Genomic DNA, 14,308 nt, shown 5'->3' with positions numbered 1-14,308 from the left:
TCTAAAAAAAATGCAAAGTGTCACCAAACAAGTAAAGTCCATGTAACAAAATCCATATAAATAAACGGCAACTAAGCCACATGTCAAGGAACTCTGGATAGTATCAGTTCCGAAGCAGACAAGTCACAGTCCACCATTTATACATCTCGTTGACCAATAAGAATCATCTACCTTAATGTGTTATCAATTAGGGTTGGGACAGCGACACAAAAATATCGAGTCGATAGTATCGACTGAACAAACTATCGAAAAATATCGGTGGAAAACTATGGATATTTCGATATATCGACTTTTCAAATGCTGTGATGCACAAGCGCATGTGGAGGAGGGGCCTAAGACCCCACTGCTTCTGAGAGTCGTTTGGAGCAAAACTTATTGGTGACAAAGAGTCACCTCACACTTCCCAAAAGTTTCTAGAACTTGTTTATAAGTTCATTAGTGTCGTGAGCAAAACTACATCCTGTGGAACACAAAGGAAAGGGCAGAATGTAAAGAGAGATCTGGTCACCGGACCACAAGACAGGTGTTTTAAAAAAAAAATTAAAAAAAAATCGATATTATATCGCCTTAAACTATCGATGTTACCGATATATCGGGCATAACAATATCGATGAAAAGTATCGCCAAAGCATTAGCGATATATCAATATTTCGGTTTTCGATGGGCCAACCTTTAAGTAGATAGTAAAGTGCCTGCCCAGATATCTATATGGTACATGCGTAGGGTTTACTTCCAGATCACCATGCATGACTACCAAAATTATATAGAGATTTTTTTTAGGTTTTTAAACTTTTGTATAATAAAAACACTTTTTTTTTCGAGTTAGCTAAACAATTCTATCATTTTCTGGTACAGATCTTTGCGGATTCAGTAATAATACCAATACTCCATTTTCTTTTAATGCATTTATTTATTTTTAACTAAAACAAATAACGAAGTTGTTGCGGCAAAATGCCACTAGAGGGCAAGCATAGTGTAACCAGCGAATAACTTAATATTACGGAGGAATAAAATAACAGAGCCCACACAAGTATGGCTTCAGAATCAGGCAGCTTTATTTATAGCCCCCATACTTCGACAATCGACAATAGCTTTTTTTTTAAACTTTGGAATTTTTTTCCCTGCTTTTATTACTTTTTTTGTAAGTCTCAGTGGGTATTTGAACCTGCAATCTGATCACTCATAACTTACACTGCAGTTCTTCTGTACTGCAATGTATTATCAGTATTTCTACATTTTACAGTCATGGCAAAGCCATAGCAACCCCCAGTTGCCGATGGGCTGACAGAGGTAGCCACCTCCTTCTGTTAACTACTTAGGTGCTGCAGTCTCCATTGCCTATGACACATCTGGGTTATCTCAGATCCCAGCCACTAGTACGATTGAGCTACTATACCAGGCATGGCTGCTACACAATGTAAGGCACCGTGCCGCTATGTAGTGAAGAAGCCGTGGTGCGCCTCGTCAAGAGGCTGATTGGCGGTTATCACGGAAAGCAGCCCCCTACCAGAGGAATAATAATGGGGGATAGGTCCTCAGTATTGGAGTACCTCTTCTCGCCCCAGGGTATACATTTATGTCCTGGGTTAGAAGGGCATTCCGCAAATTGGCGTGCACATGTCATATGGATGGCGTGGGATCAGAGTTTGAACCAGTGCCATCTACAGTGGAAGCCCACCTCCTGCAACAGTGCAGATCAGTGAGAACCCCAATCCCTGCTGTTAATCCCTTACATGCCGTAACCAATGTTGATCGTGGCATGTAAAAGGTTCACAGAGGGAGGGCGCTCCCACTGTGACATAGAGGTCCTCCACTATGTAATGTCGAGGGGCTGTTGAGTTGCCATGAAAACTGGATGCCCATCAATGTTGTCCGGGTCTGCCATGTGCTGTGATTCCTATGTTAACTGATAATGCATTGTGATTGTCACACGTGTTTCATGCGCATCATAGGATCGCGAGTGTTTCCTTTTGACTTCAATAGGCTAATTTAGCCACAATAAAAAATCGCAACCATCGGAAGTACTGGATTCTAATGCATTCATTCAGATGGCCGATTCAGCTGTGGCAAAACAACCGGCCGGCGAATCGTACGACATGCGAGTGCCATGCAATGTCTCTCAAGGTCTCACTGTAAAAAATGGCCGAGGCATTTCGAGGTAATGCCCAAAGATTGAACATGTTGCGATTTGGATTTCATATTTGTGCAAGTTTTGCGTGCATCCAAAACATCCGAGTCTGAGCACAAGTCACTGCTCCGACCCCGTGTAGGGTACTGCAGGCGCAGCTCCCATTGAGTTCAATGAGCGCTCAATGCATTCAGCGGCAGTTTTCAGTGCTCACGACGGGGAGGTAAGTATCACACAATCCACGACTCACCTACTTTCAGTCCATAAGCTTACAGGGCAAAAAGTAGGTGACAGATTTCCTTTAAAGAATCTACTAACAATGTCTTGGTACACAATACTACAGGACACCTTCAGAGGTCTTGTGAAGTCCATGCCTCGATGGCTCCAAGCTGTTGGGTAGAATGAAGGGGACCTACATAGTATTAGGCTTAAATGTTATGGCTGATCTATGAATACTATCTATGGTATAAGATAGTCATGGTGATATTGATTGCTACAAGAGAGAAATGTCTAAAATTTGTGGTTGATGAAACAGATTTTGTAGCAGGGCAGCTACTGGAGTGGCATTCATGCTGCAAAGTCTCAAGTTACAGGCAACCAGGGCCAGGCAATAGATAAAAAGGCTTTTTTCTACAGTGGGGTAGTTGTAAATGGCCTGGATTGCTGGAGTTGGAAAAGCTGAGTAAGCTTCCACTCTACTTACGCCACTCATTGTTTTAAGGTGTCTTAATGAAGTTCATTATGAATCATGTGGGAGAGCTCAACAAGATAGATGTGAGCAGGCTATGTCACGATCCTGTGGCAGCTACGGTAATGCTAGCGATAGTCACTCAGTGAATGGAGGCGGAGTGCAGAGAACTCTTCTGGCTACCTACCTCGGCTCACTGCAAGCTGGCAGTTGTTCATGGATGAATGACTACCTGTTTACACGGGCTGATAGTCGGTTGGATTTTAGGTGAGCTAAAAGCCAAAAAACTCTGACAAACAAGTGATTTCTTTCAGTGCCCTGTTGTTGGCCACTTGTACTAGGGCTGACTATTGAAGAAAGTCGCAGTTTCTGGCTATTATTTGAATGATAATCGCCCTGTGTAAAGATTTTCACTGAGGCAGAAATATCTACGGTTTCTTTTTAAGCCCTTTCACAGGGTAGACATAATTAAATTCTTTATTGATCAAAATATTTAAAATTGCAGAGCACTAATGGGTGCTGTCAATCTACGCTATCTAACAACAGTATACACTGTTTACATTTTTTTGGTCCTGCTGATAGTATATGGTATATAACCGGGTCTGCGTGCTGTCAATCTCCGCTATCTAACAACTGTATACACACTGTTGGTGTGCTGGTGGATGATGAGGTGACTGACCAACTGAAGACAGGGCTTCAGATGGGGAGGCAAGTGCAGCACAACAGGTTGGAAGAGGCAGTGGGGTGGCCAGATGGAGAGGCAGGGCCACAGCAAATAATTCCTTAACTGTTCCCCACAGCACCTCCTCGCGGCAAGCCTCTTTGTAGAGGGCTAGGTGTTCAAAGGTCTGGAGGTTTTTTTAGTGAGAGCACGGATGACCGACGCACAGTGGTGTGCAACCTGTGCTGCACCAAGATCAGCAGGGGAGCCACCACCACCAGCATGCGCAGGCATATGTTGGCTAAGCCCCTGACAAGGTGGAACAAAGACCATTCACCACCTGCAGGTCACACCGCTGCCTCTTCCCCTGTGTGACATCCTGGCACTGAGATGCAATCTCCCTCGCAGGACGCAGGCACGAGTGTCTCCCGGCCTGCACTCACACCCTCACCTCCACGGTCCTCCACTGCCTCCACCAATGTGTTCCAGCACAGCGTTCAGCTGTCGATAACCCAAGCAATGGAACACAAGCGGAAATATGCTGCCACCCACCCACATGCACAATCGCTAAAAGTGCATATTTCAAAACTACTCAGCCTGGAGATGCTGCCATATAGGCTAGTTGAAACGGAGGCTTTCCACAACCTGATGGCGGCGGCCATCCCTTGGTACTCTGTCCCCAGTCACCACTATTTTTCCCGCTGTGCCGTCTCCGGCCTACACCAGCACGTGTCATGGAATATAAACCGTGCCCTCACCAACGTGGTTACTGGGAAGGTCCACTTAACCACCGACATGTGGACAAGTGCTGGCGGGCAGGGACACTACATCTCCCTGACGGCACATTGGGTTAACCTGGTGGAGGCTGGCACCGAGTCTGACCCTGGATCCACTAATGTGCTACCCACATAGAGGATTGCAGGTCCTACCTTGGTCATGGTTTCTCCGGCTTATTATGCCACCTCCTGCCAACCCCCACCTGCCCCCCTCCTCCTCCACCTCTCAATTACCATGTGTGAGCACATCGCCTTCATTCAGTAGCTCGAGGTTCTGCAGCACTGCCACAGGAAAGCGTCAGCAGGCCGTGCTGAAACTCCTGAGCTTAGGTGACAAGAGGCACACCGTCCAAGAGCTGTTACAGGGTTTGATGAAGCAAACAGATCTGTGGCTTTTGCCGCTGAACCTCCAACCAGGCATGGTGGTGTGTGACAATGGGCATAACCTGGTGGCGGCTCTGCCGCTTGGCAGACTAACACAAGTGCCATGCCTGGCCCACGTGTTCAATCTGGTGGTTCAGCGCTTTCTTAAAAACTACCCCAATTTGTCTGAGCTACTCAGCAAGGTGCGATGTGTGTGTGCACATTTCAGGAAGTCCACCACAGATGCTGCGACACTCAGGACACTGCAACATCGCTTCCAGCTGCCAGTGCACCGACTGTTGTGTGCCCTGTCCTGCGGAATTCAATGTTGCACATGTTGGCCAGAGTTTACGAGCAGCATAGAGCCATTGTTGAATACCAGCCTCCGCAGTTCTTCAGAGGAATGGGCATGGATGTCTGACTTCTGTCAGGTCTTAGGAAACTTTCAGGAGTCTACACAAATGGTGAGCGGTGATGCGGCCATTATCAGCGTAACCATCCTGCTGTTTTGCCTGCTGAAAAGGTCGCTGCCAAGCATTAAGGCTGACGATTTGCAGAACAGAAGATGGGGGATGACAATACGTCGCTTGATAGCCAGACCACCCTCACACCTGTTTTTCAGCGCGTATGGGAGGAGGAGGAGGGGGAAGGGACTGCTGCCCACACTGCAGAGGGTACCCATGCTACTTCTTTCACATCTGTTCAGCATGTATGGGTTGAAGAGGGGAAGGAGGAGACTAAGAGTCATCCTCCTAGTGAGGAAAGCGATGTGTTGCGTACTGGGACTCTGGCACACATGGCTGACTTCATGTTAAGCTGCCTTTCCCGTGACCCTCGTGTTAGACGCATTCTGGCCAACACAGATTACTGGGTGTACACCCTTGTAGACCCACGGTATAAGGAAAGCCTTTCCACTCTCATTCCCGAAGAGGAAAGGAGTACGAGAGTGATGCAATACCACAAGGCCCTGGTGAAAAAGCTGATGCTTAAGTTCCCATCTGACAATGCTAGCGGTAGAGGACGTGGTTCAGTGGGCCAACTAGCAGGGGAGATGTGGGGAACAGGCAGCATGTCCAGCACAGGGAGGGGAACACTATACAAGGCCTTTGCCAGTTTTATGGCTCCCCAACCAGACTGTGTCACCACTCCCCAGTCTAGGCTGAGTAGGAGGGAACACTGTAAAAAGATAATGAGGGAGTACATAGCCGACCGTACCAACGTCCTCCGTGATCCCTCTGCTCCTTAGAACTATTGGGTGTCAAAGCTGGACACGTGGCACGAACTGGCACTGTACGCCTTGGAGGTGCTGGCCTGCCCTGCCGCTAGAGACTTATCAGAGAGGGTGTTTAGTGCTGCTGGGGGGATTATCACGGCTATGTGTACCCATCTGTCAACTGACAGCGCCGACAGGCTTACACTCATTAAGATGAACAAAGCCTGGATTTCTCCTGACTTCTCTTCTCCACCAGTGAAAAGCAGTGGAACATAAAGATTCTTTAAGCTGGAACAGGAGAACCATGCACCCTCTATCACCCCAAAAAAGGGGAGAAGTAGCTTGATCAATCCTTCTCTGATCTTCCTCCTCCTCCTCTTAAACCAGCATGCCATCATGCTGAACAGCCAATTCTTCAGAGGGTCAAAAGGCTCTGTAAAAACTAACTTTTTCGGAGGGCTGCCTCCAGGCTCTGTTAGCAAATTAAGCAAGTACAAGCTCTATGTTAAAAAGTTTTTCTGGGTTTCACCTGCACTCTGGGTAAACAAGTTTTTCAGGAGTACACCTATACTCTTGGTATACAAATTTTTCCGGCCTTCGCCTATACTTTTAGCAAACAGATTTTTCAGCAGCAAGCATGGTGAAAGCAATTTCTCAGCCTTTCTCTTAAAAAGCTTGTATCAAAGGGCATTTCCACAAGCAGTGATATAAATTAGCATTCAGTGTTTTGCACTTGAAACAGTTTGGGGCAGAGTATACTTCCATATGGTATCCTCTGACTGGGGTTAGATAAGATCTATGGACTACCTGTAGCCTCATTTCCAGGAATCTTGCAGAGGGTAGGAATTTATAAGCCGACGACATAGACTCCATAATCACTGTGGGTGTAAAATTTGGGTCGTCCAGAGACCCTTGTCCAACCCCCAGATCGATATCATCCTGTTCCCGCAAATTCCGTATTGCCCTATACAACCTCGAGATCATGCCCCGCATACCCATTGACCTAGAAATCCATGTGCCACCTGTCTGTGCCCAATCAAACTTCCGCAACTGTGGCAGAAGTCCCAGTATATAATGTCTGGCCTGTAGATATGAGAACAGTGGGATTGAGAGGCTATTTTTGTTTCATTTCCTCGTATGACAGAATGCGTTTCTCCCTCTTACATAGTAATTTTTCTACCGAGTCAACACCCTGGGTCCACCATTCAAAAAAGAGGTTATGAGCATTACCGTCTTGGAAGTTGGGATTATTAAATAAAGATAGATACGGAGATATGTGTGGTGACGCATGGCTGTCACAGCGCAGTTTATCCCACGTCCTCCAAACCGCGAGTATCAAAGGTTTATGTTTAACAGTGTCTGGTAGTTCTGTATATGAAAGATGGAGTATATTTTGTAGTTGTGTTGGGCCAATCATTTTTTGCTCAAGCTGTTTGTTTATGAAATATGATTGAGAATATATCCAATCGTGGATAATGCGGGCCTGCGCTGTTATATTGTAGTCTCTTATGTGGAGCAGGTTGATTCCCCCATTGACTCTATGTTTGTGTAATGTCTTGATGGCTATGTGCGGCCTCTTTCCCCCCATATAAATTCCTGTACAGATAGTTGATTTTTCTTATATCTTTTAGTTTTAAGTATATCGGTAGATAATGTAGAATGTACAGCAAACGTGGGAATTCTGTCATCTTTAGGAGATTAGCTCTCCCCAAAAAGGGTACCGTGAAGTTTTTCCACAAGCTCAGGGTTGTTTCTAGTTTTTTGATGTAGGGTTCGATATTTATATTATATAATTTAGAAGGGGTTTTTCGTGACCTGAATCCCGAGATATTGTATGGAGTGTTTTTCCCAACGGAAAGGGTATTGAGCTGCCCATAAAGGTTTAGCCGGCCCGCTAAGCACTAGAGCTTCAGTTTTATCTAAATTTAGGGTATAGCCTGAAAGCCCCCCAATTTTCCCAATCTCTTGTAACAGGGGTGTTAGTGTCTCCCTAGGGTTACTAACTATTAGTATAACGTCTCCAAATGCTTCTAATTTAAGTTCTAAATCAGCACAGCACACTCCTGTGAAAAGTGTGGTTTGTGTTAAGTATCTAAGCAGTAGGTCTATAGATTAATTGAAAAGCAGCGGAGAGAGAGGGCAGCCCTGACGAGCCCCTCTAAAGAGATCAATAGTAGGGGTGTTGAGACCGTTGATTGTAAGAGTAGTGGTGGCATTTGTATGTGTTGCATTAATATACAGTAGTTTACAAAAATCTGTCCAAAGCTGCGTTTTCCCAGTATTGTATCTAAAAATGGCTATGCCATTTTATCAAAAGCTTTTTCAGCGTCCAAACAACATCGTCACCGGACTGTCGGGGTTCTGTGCTGCTACTGTTGCCGCTATGGCAGCTCTAATATTTTTCAGGGCACTTCTCCCGTGTGTAAAACCTTTCTGCGATGAGTCAAGTATGGAGGGGAGAATAGATTGAAGCCTGTCAGCTAATATCTTGGACAGAAATTTGTAGTCGCAGTTTAATAGTGTTATTGGTCTATATGAGCGTGGGTCTGCCGGGTCCTTGTTTGATTTGGGAAGCAAAATTGTTCTGGAGGTCCCCAAATCCTCGATTTGGGTATTGTTTATATAAATTGTGTTATAGAGTTGGGTTAATACTGGCACTAAGTCTGTTTGAAGTATTTTGTAATATTCTGCCGAAAACCTGTCCGGCCCCGGTGATTTTTCCCCCCGCCGCCGCCGCAATCACCCCCTGCACCTCCTCCTCCCGTATAGCAGCATCCAGTAAGGATGCCTGTTCATCTGAAAGTCAGGTTAGACCCACTGTTTCTAAAAAAGTGTTTATATCTTGGATGTTAGTTGGTTCTGCTCTATATAAATTTTCGAAGTAGTCATACAATATTTGGGCCACCTCTTCCTGATTTATTAGGTTGCCCCCACCCGGATGTCTCAGAGCTAGAATTGGTTTATGCGGTTGTCTCTGCTTGGTCAGATTGGCCAGTAGACTTCCCGTCTTGTTACCCCATCGATAGAATTTATTTTTTGTTAATTGGGTGTGCGTGAGTGTGTACGAATTTATCTAGTAAATGTTTTGCCATGAGGTATACTTGATATGAGTCATCGCTGTAGGAGTCTATGTGTTCCTTTTGTGCTGTAAACAGGGAATTGTGTAATGCTTCAAATTCTTTTTGGAATTTTTTCCATCTGTGGGATACATAACCTATGATATGGCCTCGCATCACCGCTTTCGAAACCTGCCAGAACAATGCTATGTCGCCTTCATGTTCCCTATTGTCATCTGCATAATTGTTCCAGTGGATTTTCAGGTACTCTCAGAAATCTTCCGATTCCCACAAAAAAGAAATGAAGTGCCACAGCCGTGACAGCCTCCGAGAGGGGACCAGCTGTAATTTCCGTGTGATCGGTGCGTGGTCAGAAAGAGATATTGGATGGATTGCGGATTGATGGTGTTGGTCAAAAAGGCTATTTTCCACAGAATCATTCTCTGAGAAGTCAAACAGACCAAAGTAAAACATATGAAAAAAAACATGTAAACAATTAACAAGAATGCTATCATTTCCTCTGCATAAAAGGTTGCCACATCCATATATTTTGGAACACGGGCAAAATAAAGATTAGAAATAAAGTTTCTTTTACGTGTCGGTCTCAGCCCTGTTCCCCAGCTTCCTCCAGGCCCATATATGTTCTCTCTTCCTCTGGAGTATTGAAAAGTAGGGTAGGGATCTGTTACCATCTTGGATCCGGAGTTTTGCTGAGTACAGCAGATGAAAGCGGGTATTTCTCTCATGCAAGACTTGGCATATTGGGGTAAACAATTTGTGCTTTTTTGACACCGCCACGGAGAAGTCCTGGAACAATAGTATCTTCACCCCTTGGATTAATAGTTCTCCTTGCCGCCTGTAGGCTTGTAGGATAGCTTCTTTTGTCGCCCAATGCATGTACTTGGCTATCACCTGGCAAGGTTGGGCTCTGTTATTGTTGCGTCTGTCTCCAGGTGGTCCAATGCGATGAGCCCGTTCTATTGTTAGAGGGTCAGCCGGCATATTGAGCTGAAGAGCCTGTGGGAGATCCGCGGTCAGGTATGTATCCCGACAAAGCGCAAATTATTTAGACTGTGCCTATTTTCTAGGTCTTCAATTTTTTTTCTCAGAGCATTTCAGTCTCTGACCGACTCCTTTGCAGCGAGGTCTCTAGGATTGTGATAGTGTGTTCTGAAATTTGAGTTTTCATCTCCAATTCTGTCAATCTTTGGGCGTTATCAGTGATTTGTGAGAGCGCCGAGTCTATAGATTAGGAGTAGTTTTGATACCTCCTGTGCCACCAAGGTCACCGCTTCACCTCCATAGTGTCTCCATAGGCATCAGTTGCCAGCGGAGACACCTGTGAGGAGGGAATGTCCATTGCCTCAGAATGGGGGTCTGGTGTAGCTGTGGCACGGGGCGAGGCAGGTTTTTTTTTTTTGGGGGGGGGGGGGGTAGAGACTGTTGAAGTCCTTGGCACTCTTTTTCCTTGGCAGCTTTAGTAGGCTTGATTTTTTGTTTTCCTGTCGTTCCTGTTTTGTCTGAATCCTGCTGACGTGTTGTTCGTGCCGGGGTACCTGCACTGCGTTCGTTAAAATATCTATCCACAGTTAAGACTTCTGCAAGTCTAGAGATTATGCGGGTTGTATGCACAAAGGTCAAAGGTCTTGCCTCGTTTAGCATTTTTTAGTTGTTTATAGGCCACCAACAGATCTCTTGGTTCACTCACTGATCAGCCTGTTTTTGGAGTGAGGGAGAAGACTAGAGAACTTATAAGTTACAGATGTGACTGATAGTACCACCATAGCTGAAGGAGGCTAAGACGTGAACTCTTCGTATAAGCTACCAATGTACTAATACAAGAGGGCAGTTTGAAGCACCACAACCTCCAGCATGCAGCCAGCCAAATACTACATGGAGGAGCCACCGCACAGGTGAAGGTACTGATGAACAGCCACTTATATAGCCTACATAGGAAGGTGTACATGTGTGCTAGTATAGTAGTAACTTCACGAAGAGGTCACGTCTTAGAACCACCATAGCTGAAGGAGGCTATCGGTCACATCTGTAACTTATAAGTTCTCTGAGCAGCTCAATGCTCACGGTGCGGAATTCCATCGCGGAAAATTCCGCACCGTGAAATCTCCCGTCCTCACCCGCAGCATGCTCTATTTGCCACAGGTGTACGTGCGGACGGCTTCCATTGCAGTCAATGGAAGCCGGTCCGTCACGCTATCCCCGCCTACCGGCAGCCGCGTCATATGACGCGGCTGGCGCATCATGTGACGCTGTGGGTGTGTCATATGACGCGGCTGGCGCATCATGTGACGCTGTGGGTGTGTCATAGGACGCGACCGGCGCGTGCGCGCCGAAGCGTCATGTGGCACAGAAGACGCCGGATCCGCACGTAAGTATGGGGTTTCTGGGGGGCGCCGTGACGGGCTCCGCCGCGGAACGGTCGTCTGCAGCCGGCCTTATACTGTATTCATTGTGCCAGTAGCTTTGCCTTATCAGTGGTGGGAGCCACAGAGCAGCTTAGCCAATCAGAATACACAACTGCTCTCTGAGGAGCATGTGTGGGAGGCAGATACAGGGGTCTAACACATTCTGAACACGTTTGTACATGAACACATTTAACCATTTAACTGCCAGCCATTTCCTATGACGGTGGATATATATATATTACACACACACACACATGCCTAGGCTGATATAAGAAACACATTATTACTACAACACCTCTTATATCCGTAGGTATATGGCTTCTTTCTGTGACTGGTTTCTGTATATTCCCCCTTTTTAGTGACTTTCGCATAAGCTGGTTTCACATGTACTGGGGAAGCACCCATCACATGTTGTTGTTCCACTTCCTACATACAGGGTTCACTTTCCTCTTATCTCTGATATTAATGAAGGTCTTAGTCATACTTTTTTAGATTTTACTCATGAATGTTAGACTACAGGTCATACAAAGTTAAAACATAAAAATACCCGAATCTACCCTCACGTTACACTTTCACCATGCAGGCTTGGGAAACACCTAGTCCACTAAAGGAATATTTAATGGTTACAATTGATTAGTCCAAGTCCTTCTAGATGTCTTAAAGTCAGTCATCCTGGTGTCTGTCCTTGTATCCTTGTTTGCTAGACAGGAAAGCTAGATATCCCTGTTCAACGTCCCTCAAGCTTCTGGGAAAACCTTTACTGGACCACCCGCTCAATGGTATCTCATAGCAGTTGCACAGACGGCCTCTATTGTGAATTTGCCATCAGTAAGGTCCTGGAGACACTCTAGTGTCCTCCGAATGAGCTGAATGGCTGCTTGGGGTTTTTTTTTGCCATCCTCTGGATCAACAAGGAAGGAAGGAAGAGGGGGTGGTGCTTGAAACAGGCTGAACTAGATGGACATTGTCTTGATTCAGCTCAGCATACTATGTTACTATATTCATGCCATCTAGTGTAAATTTATCATGCTAATTAATTACTAATATTGGAGTATCCAATGAGCGCCACCACAGCTGAGGAGATGGCGGGGTAGATAAGGACTTCTGTCACAAGGCTCTACCATGTTCTCCCCTGAGGGTAGCTCGGGATCCATCCAGGTTACTGCTGGGAGAGGTCACAGGGAAAGGGTAACTAGCAGTTACTTTAAAGTCCGTTGTCACTCGTAACACCACTGTTCCATCCTGTGCAGGGAATCCTGAAGTTGCAATAAAGTAGTCCTCACACAGGGATAACTTTCTGAGCAAACCGGGAACTGTCAGTAATGTTCATTTACTTAATTCCAATAAAGTTCCAATAAATAACAGCAATAGTTTGGAAAACACTTTGCACTCTCAGAAAATGGTGACAGAGAAGACTTCTTGCGGTAATCCAGACAATCCACAGTCTCAGTTATCTGTGTAATCCTGGCGACTCTCTCTCTTAGTCTTAACTGGTCATCACTCACTCTTCTGGTTTCCTCCTCTTTCACTCACAGTGCGGATAGCAGCATTGGCACATCCTGGGTAGTGTAGGTCCAAGACAGGCTTCAGATCACTCAGCCTCTTCCATTCTGGATCAAATAGAGCAGACAGTGTTTGTGTGGCTCACCCACTTGCTAACTGGAAAACACACCCTCTCTAACATCCTCCCCAACATGTATATATAAAATGTAGTCACATGACATACAACAAGATACATTTCCCCAGACATAACCCAGACGTTAACCTATTCAGTGCTGCAGAGGTGCAATACACATCAAATGCGTACAACATAGAACACACTGACAATACCATTGCACAAGACAAACATTTAACATTATGGAGGGGCCCCGTTCACTCTGGGCCACTAAAATATAAAATTAACCCATTAGTGCCGAAGCCTGTTTGCGCCTTAGTGACGGAGCCAAATTTTTGAAATCTGACATGTGTCACTTTAACATAGAAAAGGCTTTGCATGTCCAAGTGATTCTGACATTGTTTTTTGTTGCTACATATTGTACTTCATTTGGGTTGTAAAATAGACCGATAGGATTTGTGTAGATTTAGTAAAAGTGCTAATATTGGGAACATTTTGAAAAAAAAAGTCATTTTTTCACGTTTTCAACTATTATTTCTCAAATACGTGGAAACATACTGTACACATGTTTGATAAGATATATATTTCCATCTGTTTACTTTATTCTGGACTCACATTTGAAAAACTCTTTAACCATTTAGGAGATGTACAAATTTAAGATTACTTTTCAACATTTTGAGGAACACTTTGTTTTCCTACACCAAGCCAAGATAGCAAAGGCCTATAGGTGTCAGAATGATAGAAATCCCCACGAATGACTCAATTTTAAAAACTACACCCCCCAATGTATTCACTGAGGGGTGGCAGGAGTATTTGACCCCACAGTTTTTTTTCAGAAGTTAATGAAATTAAGAGGAAAAAGAATATGCAAATATGTCATTTTAAAGACATATTTTTTTTCTATAGTGCGCATGAAAATGAGGATTGATACCCCAAAATTGATACCCCTGATTGTCCTGTGTTCAGAAATATATCCACTGTGGCTCTACTATTATGTCTGTATCCACAACGGGGTCCAAAATGAAAGGACTAGTCGGTGGCTTTCAGAACATAAATTTAGCTTCAAGGCCTTTTATGCCCCATTGCACACTTGTAGAGCTCTCTAGTAGCCAAAACGATAGAGAACCCCCACAAATGACCTCATTTTGAAAACTAGACCCCTTAACGAATTTATCTAAGGGTGTACTGCCTATTTTGACCCCACAGTTTTTGAATACATTTAGGCAGAGCAGAAGGAAGATATTACAATATTCATTTTTTTGCCAATTGTATCATTAAAAAAAATAAAATAAAAAAAGTTTTTTGTACAGCACATACATGAATGAAGGATTATTGAAGGCTTGCGCCCCAGAATGGATAGCCTTGTTTGTCCCATGTTCAGAAAT

This window comes from Eleutherodactylus coqui, chromosome 6, assembly GCF_035609145.1.
Source record: "Eleutherodactylus coqui strain aEleCoq1 chromosome 6, aEleCoq1.hap1, whole genome shotgun sequence".
In the NCBI taxonomy this organism is placed as follows: Eukaryota; Metazoa; Chordata; class Amphibia; order Anura; family Eleutherodactylidae; genus Eleutherodactylus; species Eleutherodactylus coqui.
The sequence above is the reverse complement of the archived record's forward strand: the minus strand, read 5'-3'. Positions refer to the sequence as shown.